General features: G+C 38.7%; 1 protein-coding gene across 2 annotated transcripts in view; it reads right to left on the bottom strand.

Annotated features, from left to right (window-relative positions):
- The window catches only part of GHR (growth hormone receptor), a 337,885-nt gene that overhangs the window by 189,096 nt on the left and 135,660 nt on the right, over positions 1-13,129 (bottom strand). The window lies entirely within an intron of this gene.

The following is a 13,129-nucleotide window of genomic DNA, read 5'->3' as shown; positions in this document are numbered from 1 at the left end:
GGAAAGGTCACAGTGCTGACACATGAAGTTCGGAAGTTTAATGTTATCTAACATTACAATGTAATGATATGCCAGATGTGAGAAAAAGAAAGTCCCTCTATTCCCCTACACCAAACACTTTTTGCCCAGGTACCTAAACTTATTACTTGTACCTATTAACCCAGAGACGCAGCAGTCCACTCAAATGCTGTCATAAGAGGTTCTATAATAATCTAAGCAGAGGATGGCATTGTTCAGAGGAATCTACTACATTGGACCTTAGCTCCCTGGGTTTTTTAAGCTTGCAATATTTTCCGAGGGAAATTCCCTCTCTAAATTTCTTTTGATATTTACACATTCTTTGACTATAGACTCATGGCAAGATTTTCAGCAGGCGGGATAAAAAATGGGCTTCTATTCTTGCATAATGGAACTCATACCATTTCCACCCTCAAAGCCTGAGGCATTTTGCCTGCTTCCCATCTTTCTCAAGAAAAAGCAAGTTCAAAACCAGTGTAATGCAGCTGGCATGAATTTTAAATCTGTAGACTGGCGGGCGCGGTGGCTCAAGCCTGTAATCCCAGCACTTTGGGAGGCCGAGGCGGGCGGATCACGAGGTCAGGAGATCGAGACCATCCTGGCTAACACGGTGAAACCCCGTCTATACTAAAAAATACAAAAAAACTAGCCGGGCGAGGTGGCGGGCGCCTGTAGTCCCAGCTGCTCGGGAGGCTGAGGCAGGAGAATGGCGTGAACCCGAGAGGCGGAGCTTGTAGTGAGCTGAGATCCGGCCACTGCACTCCAGCCTGGGCGACAGAGCGAGACTCCATCTCAAAAAAAAAAAAAAAAAAAAAAAAAAAAAAAAAAAAAAAAAAATCTGTAGACTGCCCAGCAGAGAAGGCCTCCAAATTACATAATTAGGCCCATGATATACTAACTTATTCTTTGGCCATAAAACAATTTATAAACACATGAGAAAAGATGAGGGTTAGATATAATACATTTTCCAGCATGCTATAACCAACTCCTGACAAAGAAACCAGTATGTTTAATTCTCTTTAATTTATAATTAGCAAGTATTTGTTAAACTACTAGTTCCTGCTAGCACTGAGCAAGGCACTATGGTGATTAATGCAAAAGCAATCAAAATCATGGTTGTTCAAGAATAAGGCAGTACAAACACATGAAACTGTGAAAAGAAGTGGCATACCTGAAAATAGAAGGTCAGACTGGGGAAAAATCAGGTATCGAACTGACAGTCTTAAAATTAGAACTAGATGACAGATAAGAGTGGAAAAGGGAGAGAAACTATGGTGAACTTGTATGGTAAAAGCTCAGAGCAAATGTTCTGGATATGACTATGAATTCTGAGTATGTTTTGGACGATATTCTGAGGAAGCTAGTGAATAGAGAACAAGGTTCAAATTTACGAATAAAAGGACATAAAATTAGATTGGTGAGGTAGGACCAGATTAAAACATCATTTTCAACTCAGATTGATCAGAAAGTCACTAGAGATTTGGTGCAAAAGTGGGTTTTCCTTAGGTTACAGCTGCCCTTCATGCCTTCTTAACTTAATATCACTGAGAAGTATTGACAAGATTTGCTGATGATTGGATATGAGAGATGATAGAGACATGTCTGTCACAAATAACTGGGTATGTGTGGATGAGAGATAGTGCTAGTGAAAGAAATCAGGATTTGGGGATCTGAGTTGGTTAGCGGGAGGAGAAGGTCATAGGACTGCTTCGGATACTTGGTGTTTTAAGGCAATTACAAGACTTTTGGAAATGTGAGAAACGACTAGTGGGAAGTTGAAGGTAAGAGACCAAAGATTGAGAGACAAGGGAGGTCATTACTGAAAGTGAGGAAGAGCTACATAGAGATGAGGAGTATCACGTGAATTTAAGGAGAAGACTAGACTATTATGGTGACAAGTCTCCATAACAACTTCATCAACAATTATATTAAAAGTTTATTTGCCAGGCATGGTGACTCATGCCTGTAATCCAGCACTTTGGGAGGCTGAGGCAGGTGGATCACGAGGTCAAGAGATTGAGACCATCCTGGCCAACATGGTGAAACCCCGTCTCTACTAAAAATACAAAAATTATCTGGGTGTGGTGGCGTGCACCTGTAGTCCCAGCTACTCGGGAGACTGAGACAGGAGAATCGCTTGAACCATGGAGGCGGAGGTTGCAGGGAGCCGAGATCGCGCCACTGCACTCCAGCCTGGCAATAGAGTGAGACTCTGTCTCAAAAAAAAAAAAAAAAAAGTTTATTAACCCACACAGGGAAAAATACGCTTATATCTGGTTTGTAATTTTGTGGAAATAAAACAAACCACCACCTAAAATAACAGACACCCTCTAATTTGTATCAAATATTTTTTTTTAAAAGTGATTAAAGCATCCTTAGAAGCATCCTTAGGAGTGTGATATTAATATATTAATATATGGGAAGAGTAAATGCCAGCACTAATTACTAAGAAATATTGTGAAATTGAATCTAGTTGATCTCCTTGGTGAAGCTTTTCCAATAATACAGCACAGGAAAAGGAAGAGGTTAACCCAAAAGGGCATTTAAAACTGCTGGTTTTCATTAGCACTGCTTGCTTTCAGAATTCATGTTGTTACCAACTTTTTATGGTGATGATAATTTGGAAAATGGTCAGATCCAAAATGCCTTAGGTGAATTTATTTCCTTCCTATGAATGAGGAAAGAAAAGCTCACAGGCAGTTTTGATAGAACTACTTTTGCTGAGATTTCTCTCCTCTTGGAGATCCAGTGGGGAATGCAGGATGGGAATTTTAAATGTGTAAGGTGTGAGGGGGAAAAAGACTTCCGGGAGTAGTACATATAGTAAGTCTCCAATTTTATTTATTTATTTGTTATATTATTTGTATTTTTACTTTTTGAAGAGACATGGGTCTCACTCTGCCACTCAGGTTGGCAGTGCAATGGCATAATCATAGCTCACTGCAGTCTCCAACTCTTGGGCTCAAGGGATCCTCCTTCATCAGCCTCCCAAATAGCTTGTACCACAGGCATGTGCTAATCCACCTAGATATATATATATATATATATATATATATATTTTTATAGACAGCGTCTTGCTATGTTGCCCAGGCTGGTCTCTAACTCCTGGCCTCACTTGATCCTTCCGTCTTGGCCTCCCAAAGTGCTGGGATTATAGTCATAAGCCACCACATCCAACCTAGGTCTCCAATTTTATAAAATAAGGATATATGGTACATACCTGCACTGACCAATTCTGTTACAATAAGTCACAGGTGTCGATTGAGCACTTAAAATGTGGCTAACACAATTGAGGAATTTAATGACAATTTAAATTTAATTAAATATGTAAGTCTATTTGGAACAGGTTGGATATATGAACCCACTTTTTAAGCTTTACATTTTATGAAATGTAAATGCAGATCAAGTATTTATGATTAAAATTTAGCATCCAAATTCATATGTGCTATAAGTATAAAATACACATGAAATTGAAAGCTTAGTACAAGAAGAAAAGATGCAAAATATCTTTATAATGTTTATGTTGACATGTTGAAATCATATTTTTGACTGCTGAGTTAAATGAAATCTATTATTAAAACAAAATCCTCTGTTTCTTCTTATTTTTTTAAATGTGATTACAGCCATGTATCACTTAATGACAGGAATACATTCTGAAAAATGCATCATTAGGCAATTCCATGGTTCTGCAAACACCACAGAGTATATTTACACAAACCTAGGTGGTATAACCTACTACACACCTAGGCTATATGGGATAGCCTATTGCTCTGGGCTACAGACCTGTGCAGCAGGTTACTACTCTACTGAATACCATAAGCAATTTTAACACAATATTAAGTATTTATGTATCTAGACATATCTAAACATAGAAAAGACATCGTAAAAACATGATATTATAATTTTATGGGGCCAGTCCATCATTGACTGAAAACCATTATGTGGTGCATGACTGTAGTTGAAAATTTTAAATGATATATGTGGCTTGCATTTTATTTCTACTGGCAGCATTCGTATATATATTTTATTGTTTACATGTCTGCACTTGCATTCAAAAACATTAAATGATTACTGTGGGCATATTTGCTTTTGTAACAAAAATGAACAAATAAAGTAATTTTTTAAAAATTCAAAAGACATTTAAAATCATCATGATTATGTTGTAAAAGGTCCTCCCAAAAGCAGAATGATGGGGACAAAAAAATTCACTAAAGACTTAGGTGACTTAGGTATGATTGTATCTGTGGAAGGTTGTTTTTTTCAAGGGTACCCAGTGTGCATTCGTTTACCTTCAGAAGTATAATTATTCACATTATGTCCCTATTTGAGTCATAGACAGTGGTGTACTGGTAAATGTTTAACACTTGTCTCTCTGGAATTTAAAAAAAGGGTCATGATTTGTATCATTTGCCAATTTCTGTGGTGTAAATACCTCTTTCAAGGTTGATTTTAAGCTACCAACATTAATTCACTGATTGGATTCACAAGCCAGAAGCTGGCCCAGTACACACTGGCTGGGGAAGGGACTGATGCTATCTAGGCTTCATGTGAGGTAACAGGTACAAAAATTAAGCAATCTACTAACATTGATACAAAACGTAAGAGACATTACTGTTGAGTAAACCCTGGACACTTGATTTCATTTGATGACATCTGATCCATTGGCAGCTGATCACATTTAGTTAATAATCATTGAAAGATACTTTCCCAGCTCAGGAGACATTAGCTTTTACCACAGATGCTATTGTTAATCTTCATTTACAGAGAGGGTGAGGTTGGGGTTAAGTGAATGTGCTTTGGAGTCACAGAGAGCTAAGTTAAAATCCTAGCTCTACCAAACCTCAGTTTACTCATCTCTAATATTGATATGATAAGATTTTCCCTTTTTCATTAAAAAATCAGGATTAGATGCGATAATTTATTTAAAGCATTTGGCATTCGCTCTGCATGTATCCAAAAGGGTTAGTTATTACACTTACTAAAGTCTTCTTGGTAGTAGTAACAAACAGACTATTTATGTTTTATAATGTTCCTATGGGGTATACTGAGAGTAGGGAGCCTCATTTATATATCATGAAGATATATAAATTTATATATCATAAAAGATATATTACATATCTTTATCTTTTATTATAATTTATCATAAAAGATAAATTTTATATCTTCATGTATATAAATATACATCTGGGCAGGTGGCAGAGCAATCAGCAAATGTGCTCTTCGCCAGTCACAATATGTAAGACCCTATTCGTAAATCAAGCACTTACATCATATGCAGGTTCAGGGAAAAGGAAGGACCATTATAATGTAAAGTGTGTATATCCTAGATAAGGCAATAATACAGCCCATTTGTGCTTGGGTGTACAGGCAATTGCACATCTTCTAAAGGGAGTTCCAATTGTGTAGGAAATACTTTAGGGGCTAATTCCTCCCTCGTCTACTTTAAGAAAATTCTATGTGGTTGTTGTTAGGTTCGGATAATTTGTTTTGTGAAATCATGGATTTCTAGAACTAAAAATTAGATACAGAAATCCCAGTGACGAGATGCTTGGCTTGAAGTTAGAACTTCTCTTGGGAGAACTCAAAAAAGGCAGCTGAGTTACAAGAACCTGAGTCTCTGTCTCTTCCTTTATGGAGGAGTGAAAGAAGAAGGGGCATTTCAGCAGCTAAATGCTTGGCCATACTCCTATCTTGGTACGCATAGTTATTCTATTCAGAGTGGAACTTTCTCAAAGAACGAAGCATTCTGTTTCACTAGGACCCCACATTGCACTTTGCAATGCCTCCCCGCAACTATCCCTGTGGATGTTTGTCAACTCACTAAGCTTGATTCACTTGGTGCATTAATGAATTCACAATGCAGATGTGACTGTTACATGAAAGAGAAAACCAACTGCATGGCCACTTATTTGAACGATATATTTCTTCTTATATCTTACTTTACACTATTGTCCCTACCAAGTAATTTTTTCCAAAACAGAATTTGAAAAATGAAACCTCTTATTGATTTTCTACTTTTTTTCTCTTTCTACAAGTGGCTCATTCTAAAATCTGACTTTTTAATTACCATGATAGATCATATAGACCATGGGGAATGCTCCTTAAACAAACTTAAAGATGTTGGAATTTTCTTCAGACTCAAATTTGAAAATTCTGTTTCACCTAATCTAAAAGGAGATAAATAAGCTATAGGAGACAATTTCTCATACAGTGAAGTCTTCAAATGAAAACATTCATTATGGTGAGATATAATCTAACAATGATTACTATAATAATTTATAGTATACTAAATGCTTTTTATATCTTAAAGAAGTGCACGTGTTGCTGCCTTCTTTGGAGTTAACATAACAGAAGTGTAGGTTTTCAAAGACAGTTACTAGCATGCCCTAATAACATATGGAGCAAAAATTGGGAGAAACCTCTCTTTCCTTTTATCAAGTACAACATGGCAAGGTTATTCTTTTAAAGCAAACAAGTTGTGAAACCAAGAGTGAGGCAATGTGATCTCCTGGGGAAAGCATTACTAGAGGAGGAGTCAGCAATCCCGTAACCTGGCACCAGCCCAACATTGCCTGAGCTGGTGACACAGGTAGTCATTTAATCACTATGGGTCTCAATTCCCTCACCTGAACACCCTTCCAAATTTTTGTTAGAAGCCAAATCCTGCACTGTGCTGTGTAATAATAACTGCCATTCATTGATGACTATTCATGTCCTGATGTTACCAGGCTCCTTGTCTTTCTCTTCTTTTAGCTGGAGGCAGTAGCTGTGTCTCACTCACGATTACATTCTAACAATTAGCCATAGGCTTGCCACAGAGTAGATGTTCACCACAATATCTACCCATCAAATAAGTGTGCCAGGAACTTTCTTATTTCATTCAATCTTCACACAGATCTTGCAAGAGAAACGATCATTTCACCAATGAGAAAATGGAAGTTTAGAGGAGCTCAGAGAGGTTAAGTAAATCTCCTCCCAAGCTCACACAGGCAGAATATCTCTGGGTAGAGTTTTGAACTGTGCTTGATCTCTCCAAGGCCTGCCTTTACTTTCCCATGCCTCTTAAATTGTGAAGTAGGCACACTAAACACACAATCAGGGTAGCAGTGAATCAGAACAAACTACAGGGAGCAAGAAAAAGAGTAATATTTAGATGTGAATTATAAAGAGAGGTAGACACCATAATATTTTCAGTGCATAGGGCCTGTCAAAGACAGTGATAATTTACAAGTGCTGACATGGCAGTTTCTTCAAGGGCTGTATTACATTGCTCAAGGGATGTAATATTTATTGCTATGCCTTAGAACCTCCAATAGCACCTGGTCTACTTTTGGGTACATTACTCAAGAGCTATGCAGTGTGCTCTCTCCATGACATGGGGCATAATCCTGCCTCCTTTAAGCTTCTATGTAAAAATAGAAGTCTATTTGGCCAGACTGACTGGCTGCCAGATAGATGGCAAACACAGGGCAGATCAATATCATATCTCATCTCCAGGAAGATTATAATGTACCCCTTCACTCTTCAAGATCAAAGGAGGTGTAACAGCTTGGACTTGGACCATTCATTGTCAATAGCTTTCATAGAAAATACTCCCTAGAAAAGTGCTGTCTAACAGAAATATAATGTGAGCCACAAACGCCAGCCACATACATAGTTGTAAATTTTCTAGTAACTACATTAAAAAAGTTAAAAATTGATCAATTAATTTTAATAATGTATCTTATTTAACTCAATATATTCAAATATTATTTCATCATGTAATCAATGTAAAAAGTATTAATGAGATATTTTGCACCATTTTTCTCATACTGAATCTTTGATTCTAGTATGCATTTTACACTCACATACATCTCAATCGAAACTAGTCCCATTTCAAGTGTTCAATAGCTACATGTGGCTAGTGGCTACTGCATTGTACCATGAAGCTCTGGAACACAGAGAAGTAGTAGAAGTCCATGCAGCCAGCTCCCTAGCTAATGTAGAATGGATCTGTGTTTATTATTACTCACAAGGCAGGCCAAAGCTGCTGAGAAGAGACCTTCATAAGTTATTTTGCAAGGTCTGATAATTTTTTAAAGTCGTAGAAAGAAATAGTCTTCCTACTAAAGCAAGAAGTAGGGTGTTCCAGATCTTCTCAACACTCACTTTGTACATAATTACTGAGCACTGAACTCTACATACAATTAAACCATCAATTTTTTTTTTTTTTTTTTTGTAGGACAGAACTTCTGTCACTAGTTATGGAACTTTATGTGACTAAGTTCTCATCCTCAGCCTCAACTTCTTTATCTCCAAAATAGAATGTTGGAACATATCAGTAGTTCTTAGCCTTGGTTGTATATTAGAATCACCTGGGGAACTTAAAAATCAATGCTCTGGTTTTATCATAGATAAATTGGATCAGTAGGGTAGGGACTGAGTATTGACACTTGAAGATTTTTCTTGTATAATTCTAAAGCATGGCCAGGATTGAGAATCGCTGATTCAGTGCAAACCAAATGTGCTATATAACTTTTGTCACAACAGAACTCATCTGCCCCCAAAAGTTGCCCTCATCCAAGCAGAAGAAGAGAAAAGAAATATCAATCTCCCCATTCAACCAACCAATTAATGTGCTTTTTTGCAACAGATGATGATTTATGGATCTATGTCAAGTAATTTTAATACTGAAATATGGAATTAAGATCAGAAAATATTACCCTACAAAATGGCAAATAAAAAGAATATACATGTATAGATGAAATTAGCTAGTCACAGAAATGATCACTCAAGTAACGACAATATTTCAAAGTGTTGCTGATGAGACTGGATAGAGAGAATACCAAAAGATCCCTTGCAAGATTACCATCCCAGGTTATTCAAACACTAATCTAGGTACTGCTGTGAAGGAACTTTGCGGATGTCATTAAGATGGCTAACCCACTGGCTTTAAAATAGGGAGATTATCTTGGATTATGTGCATAAACTGATGTAATCACCTGAGCCTGTAAAAGCAGAATGAGATGTGGCAGAAGGGGAAGTCAGAGACATTAGAAACTTGAAAAAGACTTGATCTTCTGTTGCTGGAAGAGGGTACATAGAATCTTGTTGCTGGAAGGGGGCACACAGAAACCATGAGATGCAATGCAGACAGGAGGAAAAGGAGCAAAAACCGGTTCCCAGCTGACAGCCAGCAAGGAAATGGGGAATATAGTCCAACAATGGCAAGGAACTCAGTTCATGAAAACAACCGGAATGCGCTTGGAAGCAAATTCATCCTTAGAGGTCCTAACAACACTGATTTCTGCCTTGAAAATTCTAAGCAAGAGCCCAGTTTGGCCATGGTGTGCCCAGACTTCTCACATACAGAACTGTGAGACAATAAATGGGTATTGTTTAAGCCACAAAGTGTGTGGTAATATGTTACGGAAGCAATAGAAAACTGCTACAGCCTTTAAGAGTCCATTATAGAGCTTGAGATTGACCATCAACATTAATCTGGAAGATAATAATCACCACTGAAACATGTCAATATTGAGAGGGGCATTTTTGCTATGTCTAGCAATTTTATTCATAAGGGACTTCAGAGACAATGTAGTTCCATCAGTTAACAATAAATGATAAGGAAATGTTGAAAAACTAGTAAATAATTTACAGCTTTGTCTCCTCCAACTACCTGGGACCAAAAATAATGTCCCAAACAGAGACAGGTGCAATAATTTCTCAAAGCTTGATGATGCTATGCCCTAAGGTCATTTAGTTCCCTCTATTCCAGCTCCACAGTTGTCAAATGACCTTCTGATTCTTGTTTTCTGGGTTCACTATCTTTCAGGAAAATGAACACAATAATCAGATGAAATGAAATTGCTTGACAGTGCAATACGGAACAAATAAATATATTGACATTTTGGTGTATTGGCCCATGTCTTAAGTTTGGTTAAGATAAATCAGGCTCCTAGAGTCTAATCACCTCTGGATCAACTGATACAATTTATTTATTTAAAAAAATTTTTTGAACATGTAAATCAACATGAGATGATCCCAGGGAAAGTGAGAAAGGCTGGAAGGCCCTATCTCCATCAGTTTGCTAGCCCTGCTTTCCATCTTAACATCAGGTCAAACCAGGAAACTTAAAAACAGGCAATGTGTTGGTAACAATGTGGAAAGTAACAGCCAAGGTCAAAATCTACAACCGACTAGAGTAGAAGAAAAATAAGGAGCACGTATTTATGTAGGAAAAGATGGTGTGGAAGCGGGAAGGCTAGACTATCTTTGTCACATGTCCTTGCAAATCTTGACTCAGAAGAGCTTGTTTTCAGTCCTCCTGAATTAAAAGTTCAGTTCCCAGGAGGCTTATGTTTACTGTCCTATGGGACTACCACACCATAACTCAGGAAATTATAATTCAATGACCTGGCTATGTTTCTCCTAAACCAGTTGGATGCCCGAAGAGGTGTGAAATCAGAAGTCTGAGGCACTATTGATTCAGAGAGACTATACACCTACCAGAAAGTCAAAGGGACAGACACATAAACACTTTATGTTACAGTCTACTTAAGTGAAATCAGTTTTCACATCTTGTAAAACAGTACCAAACCATTCATGCTCCCTTCATTGAAAAGTTATGTGACTAGCATTTTAACTTTTCAACCACTTGTGATCATGTTACCAGTTAAAACTTTACTCTCGAATGAGGAAGAAAACTTACAGAAAATCCCTAGGGGGCAGTTTACATGTAGCATCATCATCAAAATGCTAAAGAACCAAAGGACATGTGCTTCAGACATAGGGAAATAATACACCTGGATGCCCACAGGTACCTAAAATAACCTCTGTCTAAAATAAAGTCGGCATTTCCTACCTGCTTCTGATCCCTACATAACGAACATGCAGTTTCATTTCTTCTATTTCTTATCTTGCTTAATGAGATCATGGTTCACCCAGTTGGTTACTCCATCCCTTCTCACATTTAACTTGTCACCATGAGGGAGGATTATACTTCTGTATTCTCTCTGGAATGTAGTACCTTCTCCTAGAGTCTTAGTCCCCTACCTTTTCTTTTCTCCAGACTTTCAACAGCCTTCTTCATGGTCAAGTTTCCCCTACTTTCAAGGCTACTGTCAGACAAGTCAGGACTCTACCTACCCTTCAAAGTCACGTTCAAATATCACCACCTCCATGAAGCCTTCCATACTCCCCACTGCAACTTAGCTGTTAACTCCTCTGTGCCTGCATTGATTTTTTTTAACCTTTACTATAAAATATTCCACAATATCCAAGTCACAAGATGATAAACCCCTGTGGGTGGAACAGATGAGTTCTTGGTGCCTGTGTTGCTGTTTGTAAAGTTCTCAGGGCAAGACACAGACCTACTGCATCAACTTATAATCCCCACTCTGTCCTCAATCACCAAAGCATGGGCTGTATTTGATAAGTGAGCAGAAACATGTTACGTGTATGCGTGTGGGAGGGGACCTGTCAGTGGATATAATGTCAGCCAGAGGCACTAGAGGTTCTCTTTCCACCTCAGGAACATCCAGACCACCATCTAGTTGTCATTTCTGCATCTTTAGAAGTTAGTTCTGGTAAAAGAGAAAACAGAGGGTTAGAAGTTGAGCCTCGGGATGAACTTTGGGAAGCAGAACATAACCTGAGGGTGCCGGGTGTTGGTGCAAGAGATTTTCAGAAAGGTATGGAAGGTCCCAACGACGTCAAACTTCTGCCTCGGCTCCACCTGAACAGCTGCTATGCCAAATAAACACTGAACACGTGCCCCTTTGTCAGGTGGCAGAACTCGGCTTCCCACAGTCAAGCCTCTTCCATCGGTGGCTACCCTCAGTCTCCTCAGCTTCCCCATTCAAACTCCTCTCTACTTTTGAAAGACGAACAGGCAGAAAAATTCAAGAGGACAAAAAGGAAAAAACAGAGGGATTGAGATGTATGAAGTGGTTCCTGCTTCCCTTTTGCCATCAGCTCAGGACAGAACACCAATCACAATTTTTTTCCTTAGAAAAGTATTTTCCATGTTCACTAGATTAGATTCCTTAAGACACAACTGTACTTCTGGCTTACACTCACTGAAGATAAATGGCTTTCCTATTTCTCTATGGATCAGCATGTCTAGAAGCCTAGGGTTAGTAGTGATGGGGCCCAGGGGAACCTTGGGGGGCACAGAATCACAATGACAGAAGTCAGGGGCTGAACAAGGTCCTGATGACAGTGTTAGTCGAAAGGTTGCATTTTATAAATGGGTAAGTTAAGCCCAGAGAGGTGAAGTAATGTGTCTAAGCCCCCGGAGCTGGTGCTGGCCAAGCTGGGAGCAGCACCAGGTCTCCTGTTCCCTGTCCAATGGGCTTTTTCAGTATTCCGTGTTGTCTTCAGCCTGTCACTATTTTCAAGAGGCACTTCAAGTAGCAAGAAGACACACTTACCCCGGGCTCATATGTGCTGTCGTAGCTAATATCATTGATCATCTGGCAGACAGTACAAACAAATCATAACAAGTGTGGGCACAAGGTGACCTGGCTCTTTGGCCTTCCCCAGCTGGCTGGTCGCTCGCCCACCCTCCCTGAATGAGGGTGAGTTCCCCTTTCTACTTTCTTTGAAGCAATACAAGAGCCCTGGAGTAATTAAAGAAAGAAATTTACTCCAAACTAGCCCTGATATCTGGACTAAACTGGGAGTAAATTTCTGAAAATAATCCTAGTTAGAATCTTGCAAAAATCTATTCTTCTCACTAACGCCACAGTGATTTTCTTAAACTGCCAATTTATAGCCTCTGTTTCAAACCCCTCAGTACAAATCATAAACTTTTAGAGAGGTACAGCCAGCCATGTGTGATCTGATGTGGCCTCTTCCTACCTTATCTTCCAGCATTTCCACAAATCTCCCCTTTCTTCTGTCTACAAAGGAATCTTCTCAGAAGGTTCCAGGCTATTCACACCTCTGGCCCCGCTGCCGCCTATCCTCTTCTCATTTAATCCATCTTTGCTACTCATTGCCCTAAACCTCAGCTCAAGGACACTTCAACTTAGAAGCACCTTAGCAAAAACTCCACTCCCAAGTGAAGTCAAATGCCTCTCCTCTCTACTTCTATCACAACCTTGACAAACCCTTATTATAGCACTAT

Source organism: Trachypithecus francoisi, unplaced genomic scaffold, assembly GCF_009764315.1.
Source record: "Trachypithecus francoisi isolate TF-2019V2 unplaced genomic scaffold, Tfra_2.0 Lachesis_group2, whole genome shotgun sequence".
NCBI lineage: Eukaryota > Metazoa > Chordata > Mammalia > Primates > Cercopithecidae > Trachypithecus > Trachypithecus francoisi.
Note: the sequence above shows the minus strand (reverse complement) of the source record. Positions and strands in the feature narration are given on the sequence as shown.